The 13,627-nt window shown below is 36.7% G+C and overlaps 1 long non-coding RNA gene across 1 annotated transcript; it reads right to left on the bottom strand.

Moving 5' to 3' along the window:
- Window positions 1-1,852: 1,852 nt before the first annotated feature.
- LOC128649907 (uncharacterized) lies at window positions 1,853-11,383 on the bottom strand. The gene is made up of 2 exons (XR_008400706.1): window positions 11,281-11,383; window positions 1,853-2,252 (listed from the first exon to the last, which is right to left on the bottom strand). It is a non-coding gene; the product is annotated as an uncharacterized LOC128649907 (long non-coding RNA).
- Window positions 11,384-13,627: the final 2,244 nt, after the last annotated feature.

Genomic DNA, 13,627 nt, shown 5'->3' on the forward strand with positions numbered 1-13,627 from the left:
AAAAAAAAGCAATAAGCAGTGGGCCATACTTAAGAAATCTTTGCAATGTATTATCCATAATTTTAAAACTGATTTTACCTTTACTTTAACTTAATTTGTGAGAGGTCCATTACTTTCTTTCACAGCCCCAAAAGGGGGTTGTGGTCTCTGAGGAAGGCGAATGAGCAGCTTATCTTTTGAAATGCTGCAAGGAGACATTCACTCTAGTTTAGTGCCTATGCTAATTAGAGGACTTTGGATACAAAAATCATGTGACAGTTGAACGCAAGAATCAAGTATCTAGTTGCAGGCAGTGGCAACACTGATAATAAGTGCTCATTTAGCAAGAAAATTTGTGCTGTTTGCCAACATTGTTGCTGTATTTTTATTTTACTACATTTCTACTGTTTTATATCCATTTAACTTCCCAAATCCAGCCTTTTCCCTTTCACTATATTACACATGTACTAACCCACCAAAATTGCAAATCCTCATTAGCTACCCTGCTCTGCAAGTCCCTACAAAAGCTTTCCTTCTGCTTTAGAATCCAACTCAGAATATTGACCAAAACGTATAAAGCTCTCAACAGCCTCACACCCAGCTATATTACCTCAATTATCTAGATATTCCATAAAAAGCTTTCTTTGATCAAGCTTCAACCATTATTACTATCCTTTCCTGCCTCCAAGACGTGTGTTACTCTCCTACTTTTAAACTCTCTACAGTGCTCTATCAGACATTCTGCCACTTTTCACAGCTTCATTTGCTCTTTGACTTACCACCTCACCTGTGAAATTCCCCCTTCATCTTAACTTACAAAATAAATCTTGATCTGCCTAGAATAACTCCTGCTAAAAACATAAGCTATTCCACATTATCTGTTTCTTCATCAGTCAAATCATAAGATAGTATGCTGTTCATAGCAGTTCCCTTCGTCTGTATTAATTTGTTTTTCCAATATTTTTCCCCACTACAAATTTGTGTAATTTCATACCTCAAATCATGTACCTATGGTATTTGGATTGGTTTTATGCAAGCAAATAGTGAAGTACTTAAATCTAATATAAAACACTCTATATCAGATTATAAAGTGATCTTATTTTTTAAGTCAAAGTACCCATTTGGCAAGCCCCAGTAGGTGTTATGTTGTCTCTCAGCCTTTGAAATAGTTGCAAATGCACAGAAATGTTAGAGCAGTGGTTCTCAACCAAAGTGATCTCAAGGCCCGGTAAATTTTAGCTAGACATGTCCAGGGCCCGTTAGTTATATATATATATATATATATATATATATATATGCCATTTGTGGGTATGTGGATATATATATATATATATATATATATATATATATATATATATATACCCACAAATGGCATCTCCACGGATCCTGGCGCATTCCTTAAGCTGGAGTTTTCAGTTGCCCTATCAGTAACTAAGCAAATAAGTGTGGGTTTAGTGGGGGCCCTGGCGGGGATCTGTCGCTGTGAGGTCCATGGAGTGTGGGGTCTGGACCTGGAGGTTGGGTGCCCTTTCTCTGGACCTTAATGTTGGGGGTCCTGGCTCTGGAGGTTGAGGGGCCTGTTGGGGGCAGAGCAGGGAGGCTACCATGTTCATTTGCATAAAATTTAATACATTTCGATCAGTGTGAGACAGTGTTCCTGGGGCCTTGATTGGTCTCAGTCTGCCCCTTGTGTGCCCAGGGGGCATGACAGGTCGGGGCCCACCAGCAGGGCTATCACGGCCCGGTACTGGGCCACGGCCCGGCTGTTGAGAAACCAGGTGTTAGAGTCTACTCTGCCATTCACATAATCCTCCTCCTAACATTCTGCATTCAATGGAGGACAAACCCAGATATAAAAACCTTTGGACATGAAGACATCAAGGATGGATTTATGATTAATACACTATATGGCCAAAAGTATGTGGACACCTAAACATCACACCTATTAAAGCATGGTGGACATTCTATTCCAAAAATCATGGGAATTAAAAAGGAGTCGCCCCCCCTTACGAGGCTATAGAATCCACAACTCTTCTGGGAAAGGATTTCCACAAGATTTGGGAGTTTGTCAGTGGAAATGACCTAAGAGCATTTGTGAGGTAAGCCACTGATATTTGACAAGGCCATCTTGCAGTCTGTGTTCTAATTCATCCAAAAGGTGTTCAGTGGGGTTGAGGTAAGAACTCCATGCTGTTTACTCGAGTTTTCTGTATACCAAATTAATCAAAACCATGTCTTCACGGTCCTCACTTTGTGCACATTGGGCAGTCATGCTGAAACAGTTAAAGGGACAGTCAACACTAAAATTGTTATTGTTTAAAAAGATAGATAACACCTTTACTACCCATTCCCCAGCTTTACACAACCAACACTGTTATATTAATATACTTTATAACATTTAAACCTCTAAATGTCTTCCTGTTTTTAAGCCACTAGAAACAGCCTTTTATCACATGCTTTTTATTTGCTTTTCACAACAGGGGAGTGCTAGCTCATGTGTGCCATATAGATAACATTGTGCTCACGCCAGTTGAGTTGTTTAAGAGTCAGTACAACAGCACTTATTGGCTAAAATGCAAATCAATAGATAATAAAGTCATGTTATCAGGGGGCTGTCAGAAGACTCTTAGATACAAGGTAATCACAGAGGTAAAAAGTATATTAACATAACTATTGGTTATGCAAAACTTGAGAATTGGTAATAAAGGGATTAATTTACAAAAATTCTGGTGATGTCCCTTTAAGGGCTTTCCCAAAACTGTTACCACAAAGAAGCATCCAACTGACTAAAAAGTCTTTGAATTCTGTAGCATTAAAGGGACAGTCAAGTCCAAAAAAAAAAAACCTTTCATGATTTAAATAGGGCATGCAATTTTAAACAACTTCCCAATTTACTTTATCACCAATTTTGCTTTGTTCTCTTGGTATTCTTAGTTGAAAGCTAAAACTTGGAGGTTCATATGCTAATTTCTTAGACCTTGAAGACTGCCTCTAATCTGAATACATTTTCACCACTAGAGGGCATTAGTTCACATGTTTCATATAGATAACATTGAGATCATGCACGTAAAGTGACCTAGGACTGAGCACTGATTGGCTAAACTGCATGTCTGTCAAAAGAACTGAAATAAGGTAAAAAAGTATATTAATATAACTGTGTTGGTTGTGCAAAACTGGGGAATGGGTAATAAAGGGATTATCTTTCTTTTTAAACAACAAAAATTCTGGTGTTGACTGTCCCTTTAAGTTGACCCTTCATGGAAACAAGGGACCTAGCACACATACAAAAAAAAAAAAAAAAAGAAAAGAAGAAGACATACACCATTATCCCTCTCTGCAAAAAAACAAAAACACACACTTTACTGTAAACTCTGCTCATTCCAGTAGGCAGCATTCTAATAGCATCTGCCACACATTGATTCTTCCATGAGACTGCTTGATAGTAAGGCAAAAATACATCAGTCTAGAAAGCATGTTTCCAATGCTCCAGAGTTCAGGGATGGGAGTGTGTTTTATAATAATCCAGCCAACACTTGGCATTGTGCACGTTGATATGCAGCTTCTGTATAGCTGCTCTGCAATGGAAACCCGCTCTGCATTTTTGTTAACCACTTCATGGTTTGGCGGTTGTTGCTCCAAGATACTTTTAAATAATAATAGCACTTCAGTTGACCAAGGCCGATCTAGTAAGATCAAAATTTCATAACTACTTGTTGCAACGGTGGCATCCTATGTAAAGGCCAGTATTGTTTTCACCCAGGACTAAACCCTAGCTATTTTTTTGGGGGAAAAAACTAAACTAAATCAGAATACATTATGGTGATTTATTGCCTCTGGAATTGCCGTAAAATTCAGAAAATGTGGGCAAAAGTTATCTATTGGTTGAATAAAATTTGTAGAAGAATATTTTGATTCATCTACAAAACATCTTTTGACTATACAAGTATCAGCAGATATAAAATTGATCAACCTCAAAATATTACTGGTAAGAAATCGAATATTCAAATAATGGAAATCAAAACGTTGCCCTAAATCGAACTAGATTAAAACATAAAATCCATAACCAGTTGATAATAGAGCAGTTTGATGTGTCAATTATCACAGAAGAACCAAACAATTTTTTTCAAAAATGGAAGAGATATTTAACACCAAATGAAGACTATACAAGTAAATGGACCATTCACAGGCTCTGAATACCTGTCTAGAGCTATAGCAAGAGGGAATTTCCCTGATTTAGAAGCAAGCTCAACAGGATAAACATATACTTAAAGGGACACTGAACCCAAATTTTTTCTTTCGCGATTCAGATAGAAAGTTGCTTAAAATGTCATGCTCTAATTTACTCCTATTATCAAATTTTCTTTATTCTCTTGGTATCTTTATTTGAAATGCAAGAAAGTTTAGATGCCGGCCCATTTTTGGTAAACAACCTGGGTTGTCCTTGCCGATTGGTGGATAAATTTATCCACCAATAAAAATGTGCGGTCCAGAGTGCTGAACCAAAAAAAAAAAAAAAAAAAAAAAAAAAAAAAAAAAAAAAAAAAACTTAGATGCCTTCTTTTTCAAATAAAGATAGCAAGAAGAGAAGAAAAATTGATAATAGGAGTAAATTAGAAAGTTACTTAAAATGTCATGCTCTATCTGAATCATAAAAGAAAAAAAAATGTGGGTTCAATGTCCCTTTAAGGCAAAGGAGACAAGGGAAAGGGGGGGGGGGAATCTGAGAGAGCAACAAATTTTGTCTCCCTCCCTCTCTCTTGCTTCTCATAGGAGGTATCATTCTTTATGATTTGTCATTATTAAGGTTAAAATTCTTGATCAAGTTAATCAAAATACCAAAAAAAAAAAATTAACTAAACTATACGATAATCTATAGCAGAGTCATTCTGCTTGGAATACAAGCTTTTATAAATAATGTAATACCCCGTTAATTTCTTATTCTGTAAACTGATATAGATAGATACTGTATATCTCATTATGGTCAATGCTAAAAACAGCATAGAGTCTAGACCTTGTTTTGGTATATAACCAATAAAACCAGAGCAAAGTTTTGAGTTTCCATCAATCAGGTACTATAAACTAAGGGTATTCTACCACTGAATTGGCATGTTTTCAACAAATCTAATAAAGCAATCACCATAGCAAACTAGCACAACAATGAGAATAGTTATTTTAGATAACCATTTGACAGCACGTTGGTATGAAAAAGCACTACTGTGCATTCCAAAATAAACTTTAGATGCCAATGTGTAAGTTAGACAATTTTATAGTTTAAACATTTTTTTTTATATAAATACACAAAGCCAAGATCCAAAAAATTAAAGGGTCATGAAGCCCAAATGTTTTCTTTCAGGATTCAGATAAGAGCACGCAATTTTAAACAGCTTTCTACTTTACTTCTAGTATCACATTTTCTTCATTCTCTGTGTCTTGATTAAGAGACATATGCTTGGGATCAGGACCATTTCTGGAGCACTATGGGGCATCAATTTAGCAAGAATGTTATCCATTTGCACTAGATCATTGCAGCACTATTTCCTGTCATGTAGTGCTCCAAGCGCCTTCCTATGCATTTCTTCAGAAATGAATACCATGGGAAGCAAATTTGATTGCAGAAGTAAAATTGGAAACTTTTTAAGAATGATATGATCTGTCTGAATCACAAAAGTACATTTTAAGGCTTGATATACCTTTAAAGGGACAGTCTACACCCGTATTAACCTTCACTTATATGTTAGAATAAGTGCTGATAGTTCTAACTCACCTCCTATACCGTAACCATTCTGCTTCACAAACCGAGTTATTCCTTATCCAAACTCAGTTTATATTCGTTATAAATGGCCGACCAGCTCCGCCTATTATCTACATCATAATCTCTCTCCATTGAAACAGTCCAATCAAAATGAGATCACGGATGAAAAATCATGATCGCGCTTTCGTCGTTTCGCACATGCGCACCTTAAAGAAATGGAACTAAAATCTCTTTCTAATTTGCACTCGTATCTATTTAGTGTACAGGCAATAGCTATTGTAAGTATATAGAAAAAAAAAAGTAACTCTCTTAACATTACCAACTTATATTGATTTTTTACAAAATAAAAACTATCTGATTAGTTTTAGATGTGCAGCACAGACGGACTTCATCTACGTCACTTCCGTATATAGGAGCATGTGTGTTTACACGTAAATGACGTAGGTGGTTGACCGTGCACGAGTATGAGATCGAAAGAAAAGGGGAGTTCAAGGTAGAAGGGAATGGGCGGAGTTTGTCGGCCATTTTTAAAGACTCAAAACAAAGTTTGTATTTCTGAGATCTCCGTTTGTGAGGCAAACTCCGTAGGGTAGAGGGGGTGAGTTAGATCAGCACTTATTCTAACATATAAGCAAAGGTTAATACAGGCGTAGACTGTCCCTTTAAGTTTTCCTGTATATCCCCTGGATGACCCAACTGTTTATCTTTATTGGTAACCTGTAGTTTTATTTCCCCAGCCCTATATATTTACTTTCCAATATAACTTAGTGATAAAAGGCAGATTCAACAATTTAAAAATATCGTGGTAAACAAAGTCACTTGTCTCAAATATGTTTTACACATTTTTTCATTTTCACTATTCTACGACACACAGGGACTGAACTTCATGAATTCAGCATAAAAGGCAGTGTTCTCCTCAGACAAATTTGCAAGCCGGGCAGCATTATGAAGCAGCTGGGTGGGGGCAATGTAATATTTTCTAATACAGGTAGCCCTCAGTTTAAGCCGGGGTTAGGTTCCAGAAGGAATGGTTGTAAATCGAAACCGTTGTAAATTGAAACCCAGTTTGTAATTTAAGTCAATGGGAAGCGAGGGAGTTAGGTTCCAGGCCCCTCTCAAAATTGTCAAAAGTAACACCTAATACATTATTTTTAAAGCTTTGAAATGAAGACTTTAAATGCTAAACAGCATTATCAACCTAATAAAATAATCACATAACACAAAATATATAATTAAACTAAGTTAAATGAACAAAAACATTTGCTAAACAGCATTATAAACCTAATAAAATAATCACACAACACAAACTTTACTTGCATTTTTCTGCAAACAGTTCTTTCCATGCATTCCAATCTGGACTGATTTATAGACAGGAAGATCTTGTTCCTTCGAAATCTGCTCGATAGCTCAGGTCTGGTTACACTGATAAATTTCAGCTTGCTTGGCTTGCATATCTTTGCTGCAACACAAGCGGACAGCTCCACCTACTGGCTATTTTAATCAATGTACTGCTTCTCAATGCTTTTCAATAAGTCACATGACTGAAAAAAAAGGTTGTTATTCTGAAACGGCTCAAATTGAACCGTTGTAAACCGAGGGCCACCTGTATATTATTTTCTGGTATACAAAACACAAATTAATAGCATCATTTAAAATAAATGTATTTAATGATAATTTGTGGAATAAAAATTCAACATTTTTAATTAGCTAATTTTAGCTTAAAAATTTTCTAAAATTTTAGCTAGGTGGTCAGTAAAAATCAGCCGGTTGGTGCACACACTAAAAATGTCCTAGGGAGTCATGTTGTGTCTGACATAAGCAAACAGTGACAAGCCTTAAGAAATAAAGTTATGGCCGTAAAATCATACATTAAAGAATTTTTTTTTATTCTTAAAATTTATATTGATGTGTCAACCCCCAGAAATTGTGACTATATTAAAGTGAAAGTCAATCCTAGCGTTGTACAAACGCTAGGATTCACTATTGAAACAAATAATGGGGACTTTTATTCATGAAGTAAAAAATACTTCATGTAGAAAGCTCCTTTATTTGTTTCAACTGATCGCCGTTCTTAGCTGCTGCAGCAGCCCACTGTTAAAATACAATTTTCCTAAGAGGTGAAGTTTTCACCTCTTAGCCAATATAGGTGCGGTAAATCCGGCTCCCATGAGCACCAAGCCGGATTAACCGCACAGCTATTGGCTAAGAGGTGAAAATGTCACCACTTAATTTTTTTTAGCCATGGGCTTCTGTAGGAGCTAAGAACGGCGATCGGTTGAAACAAATAAAGAAGCTTTCTACATAAAGTATTTTATACTTTATGAATGAAAGTCCCCTTTATTTGTTTCAATAGTCAATCCTAGCATTTGTAAAACGCTAGGATTGACTTTCACTTTAATACACCAAATAAAGAAAAGTAAATTGTGATTTGCTAGCCAAATGCGCTGTCAAACAAAATTGACATTACAGTCTTGAACATGGATGCGATAGTTAGGACAGCATACACCAGTTATCATAAAACTGCATGTAAAAGACTACTATAAAGAAGAATATGCACAGAAACGGATATAATAATTCAGTATAAAACTTTTTAAAAATGTATTTAGAAGCTCCCAATTTAGTACTGTTGATGAGGTTAGGCTGGGACACGCACTGACAATTATTTTATTTATAAAATATTTTACCAGGAAGGATACATGGGCTGAGAAAACAAGAAAAGCAGACCCCCCCCCCCCCACATATAAAAAAATACCCATTAAACTGGGGTCTGTAGATATCAGTATACATCTATAAGTATGGGGCTTGGTTAGTAGTCTGAAAATCAGCAAAATTATTTAAAGGGATACTGTACCCACATTTTTTATTTCATGATTGAGAGAGCATGCAATTTTAAGCAACTTTTTCATTTACTCCTATTATCAATGTAAGCATAGGACCGGGCCCATTTTGGGTTCAGACCCTGGATAGCACTTGCTGATTGATAGCTACATGTAGCCACCAATCAGCAAGCACTACCCAGGTGCTGAATCAAAAATGGGCCGGCTTGTAGGCTTGCATTCATGCTTTTTCAAATAAAGATACCAAGAGAACAAAGAACGTGGGTTCAGTACCCCTTTAAAAATAAGCAAAACTATACATTTATACAAAAACACCCCCAGATGGGCTATATAAGTGGATCTACAAAATATTTATGCTAAGTAAAATCTAGCGTACAAAGTCCTTTTAACTAAATAGAGGCACCAGGGCACACTACTCTAAGACACAAAAAAAAAAAAAAAAAAAAAAAAAAAAAAAAAAACTTTAAAAAAGGACACTGAACTCAAATTTTCTTTTGTAATTCTCAGAGCCTGCAATTTTAAGCAACTTTCTAATTTACTCCTATTAGTTTTCTTCGTTCTCTTGCTATCTTTATTTGAAAATGGCATCAAAGCTATTTTTTGGTTCAGGACCCTGGATAGCACTTGTTTATTGGTGGGTGAATTTATCCACCAATCAGCAAGAACAACCCAGGTTGTAAACAAAAAATGTGCCGGCATCTAAACTTACAAACTGCATTTCAAATAAAGATACCAAGTGAATGAAGAAAATCTGAGAATAGGAGTAAATTAGAAAGTTGCTTAAAATTGCATGCTCTTTCAGAGCATGCAATTTTAAGCAACTTTCTAATCTTTTCTTTTGTGATTCAGATAGAGTATCTGAATCACAAAAGAAAAGATTTGGGTTCAGTGTCCCTTTAAGCACAAGCAAAATGATGTAAAAATGAATGTGCCTCAATACTTTTGGCATCCTTATATCCATGTCCCTAAAATTAATCAGCGACTAGCACTACCAATTGGATCAGCGGCAGGTTCCACTCAGGACCAGCAGTTAAAGGGACTGGAAACCCAATTTTTTTTCTTTTATGATTTAGAAAGAGCATGCAATTTTAAAAAAAACTTTCTAATTTACTTCTATTATCTAATTTGCTTTATTCTCTTGATATACTGTGCTGAAAAGCATATCTAGATATGCTCAGTAGCTGCTGATTGGTTGCTGTACATAGAAGCCTTGTATGATTGGCTCACCCATGTGAATTGCTATTTCTTCAACAAAGGATATCTAAATAATGAAGCAAACTAGATAATAGAAATGTTGTTTAAAATTGTATTCTCTACTTGAATCATGAAAGAAAATGTTTGGGTTTAGTGTCCCTTTAAGTACTTATCTGGTCCAGAGCCTCACTTCTGTGTTAATTCTACAATCCTCCAATTTTTAGAAAATTAAGGTCAACCCAATTCCTCATTTTTGGTCATGCATAGAAAAATATACATTTGCAACACACACATTTTAAATGCTTTTGCTGCAATTTACTTTTGAAGTTTTTTATTTTCCTGCTTCCCAGAAGAACTAATTTGCATCCTGCAGTCTTTAATCCCTGTCCATATTACATGCTACACAATGACAGCTTGATCGGCTCAAGGGTTTTATTGAAATTTATTCCTAATACGCTTTCCAGGATTGCAAACAATGCCAATTTTGCTAAAATTTGTAAATCTTTTTGTCATACAATTATTCTGCAATGTATGCTTTACTGGTTATGTACAATTGTGTGATGGTGAGGTATATAAAACACCACCACACACAGTGCATAATGGGAACAGGCATTAGACAGTAACTAAAATCAACCAAAAAGCCCTTAGAATTGTGGTTCAAAGTCTTTTTTGTGACATACTGAACATTGGATTCTTGAAAAAATACATCCAATAAAAATGCTTGATACATCAGTGAAGATAGAAAAGTAAATCACTAAGTTTGGTGTACCTAAAACTCATTAAGATTAGACATTTATATAAACTAACAAACTTTCAAGTGACATACAAGGTCATGATTATCTGTGACACCCTCGCCAAAGGCCTTGGACACCCTGGATAAGCACAGCATTTGAAGTGGGAAAAGACATCCCCACTGCAGTCAGGAACACCTGACAGCCAAGAGCTTACAAAGCAAAGCACATATACGTATCCTTAATTGGGAAATGGAAGTCAAAATGTTATGTATAGTTAATTTAACCCATTGAGTGCCGCTTGGGGGCAGCAATGCAATACAGTCCGGCAGCCTATAGGTTAATAATTCTAGAACCTATCAAACCCGCCACGCGGCCCTCTTTCCTTTTGCGTCCGTAGGAGCGGACACCTCCTCCCCTGACAAACACGCGCACATACATCATAATGGAGGCGCCAGAAGAAACAGGGGGCGCTCCGAATGGGACACACAGTAGAGAAGGACCTTTTTTAAGTTAGATATGTGATCGGAATGCAAACGAGGGGGAGGAGTGCAGAATGATGACGCGACCGGCTTGTGAAGCCGAATAATGTCTCCACCTGTAGCGCCATGGGTTAGGCATGGAGTACAACCACCTGGCAGAAGAGGGACACGCTGCTCTGCCATCGCCTGCCTCACGCGCTCCCCACTACGTGCAACGTCCGCGTCACCGTTTAGCTCCGATTATAAATAACTTTTTTAGTTTTATTTCCTCGTGCTTTTCCTCCCCGGGTCACGCAACCACTCACCGGTTCCACGGTCGCCATTTTAGATGGATATGACTGCACAGCCGCCGCTGGCAGGCAAGAAGAGCAGAGGAAAAAAAATCATTCAAACCCGGTTGGTTTGTTGCGTGTCACGTGATGTCCGACAACTCCTGAGCATGCGTATCTCTACCCATTTGCTGTGCCAGAGTAGGGGGAGTAAAGCATGATGGGAGTCGTAGTTGAAAAGAGCCTTAAAACTACCCGGTTCTAATTGGGGGAAAAAGGGAGTACGTCATCGCTGAAGTAAATGGTTGGGATGTTCTTTATTAAAAATGATGCCTGGAATCGGAAAGGCCGTGGAATCGAGAAACGTTTTACTCAAGTTTTTATATTGTTTATCATCTTGTGTCTCAAGTGGTTATTAGTCAAGAATGTCCGCGTATACATTTTTACACCATTATATGACTAATCCAGTCATACCGTATACACTCCTGAAAATGTTTTTGAAGTTCTTACAGCTGGAGTTGTAAACTATCTTTGACGTTTATATGACTCGCTCTGTTGAAGTGGATTTACTTTTGCTATTACGTAGTTTTGTCTAATATATAATTTTTAAAAATATTTTTGAATGTTAACTATGTTGAATTATGCTCCTTTTTTCATAACAAACTCGATAGAAACGCAACTTTTATTATTAAATTATTTGAGGTGGTGGAGTTTAATATTGAAATGTAATTATTTTTGTCATTCGATGGGGAACTTAAATTGATAATACAGTTTAACTCTTTACACTAGCCTGAAGTTAAAGTGAATATGCTCTAAAAGATACTTTTTATTTAGTGCATTATTCTACCAAAATAACCCCTTCCGCCGCTCACTGCAAACTATTTTATTTTTTAATCCAATAGTTGTTCTAGCCATATGGCACTCAATATTGCAGTATTACTAGCCCAGCTATTGGATAAGAGGTGGAAATAAATATCTTTACAGCAAAAAGTAAAAGCAGCATATTTTCTGTTAAAATAAATCTTTTTATTAGAAAAAACTTTAAAAGCAGCAGCATATCCAAGAAACACACTTCACTAGTACTACCACACCAAAATACTGGGATGCAGCTTTCCCAATTCAATATCATGCAGTGGGAGCTAAAAAAACACAGAGGGGTTTCTATCCTAATGCATTCCACCCTTAACTTTCAGGAGGAGGAAGTGATCAGGGACCCAGAGGGGAGGTTCCTTATCTTGAAAGGCAAAATTCATGGTAGCCCAATAGTTTTCGGTAATATTTACGCTCCTAATGAGGACCGGGGAAGGTTTATAGCTAAAATAAGTAAAATTCTAACTTCATGGAAGAAATATAAGATAGTTCTTGGAGGGGATTTTAACCTTACAATTAATGACCAAGTAGATAGATCCCCAGCGCCGCACAAAGCCTCTTCTAAAATCCTAAGTGACTTAATATTAGACCATAATCTCATAGATGTCTGGCGCATATGTAACCAATCAGCGAAGGGTTTTACTTATTATTCAGCTGTACACCAGTCCTACTCTAGGATTGATTACATCTTTATTAGCCAAATTCTATGTCCACTATTAGTACACACAAATATATCACAAACATCCTGGTCTGATCACTCTATTGTAGAGATCTCCCTGCAGGGGTTCTTTGACCCTTCAAGACAGAGAAATTGGACATTAGATATGCACTTGTTAAAAGATGATATTCTTTCACAGAAATTGAGCAAGTCTATTAGGGACTTTTGGCAAATAAATAAAGGTTCCACAGATATTCCATTATTTGCATGGGGAGCATTTAAATCTTACCTCAGGGGTATACTTATTAGGGAAAAGGCTCTCATAGCCAACAAGAAAAAAAGATATCCTTCAACAAAAAAAAATTAGAACTAGAAAGACTTCAGAGGATCCATATTAATAATAGATCAGAAACAGGCTCTAAAGCAATAATAGCCAAAAAAGCAGAAATAGACAATATGCTGAATGAGGAGGCATTATCACATTTGAGAATTATAGAGGCACAATATTTCATATACGCTAATAAGCCTGATCGAATGCTGGCAAGGAAAATTAGAAACATAACTAGATCCTCTTCTGTTCTCCAACTGCAATCGCAAGAGGGACACCGCCTTAATGACCCATCACAAATAGCCAATGCCTTTGCGGATTTTTATCAATCCTTATATAATCTTAAGATTGACAAGCCCAAACATAGAGACACACAAATTAAAACCTTTCTAATAGAGAGTAATATCCCGCAGCTAACTGAGGAACATGCATCCCAGTTAGATGCCCCAATCTCGCCCAGGGAGGTAATGATTGCAATTAAACAAGTTAAAAGTAACAAAGCACCGGGGACGGACGGGTACACGGGA

This window comes from Bombina bombina, chromosome 2 (assembly GCF_027579735.1).
Source record: "Bombina bombina isolate aBomBom1 chromosome 2, aBomBom1.pri, whole genome shotgun sequence".
NCBI lineage: Eukaryota > Metazoa > Chordata > Amphibia > Anura > Bombinatoridae > Bombina > Bombina bombina.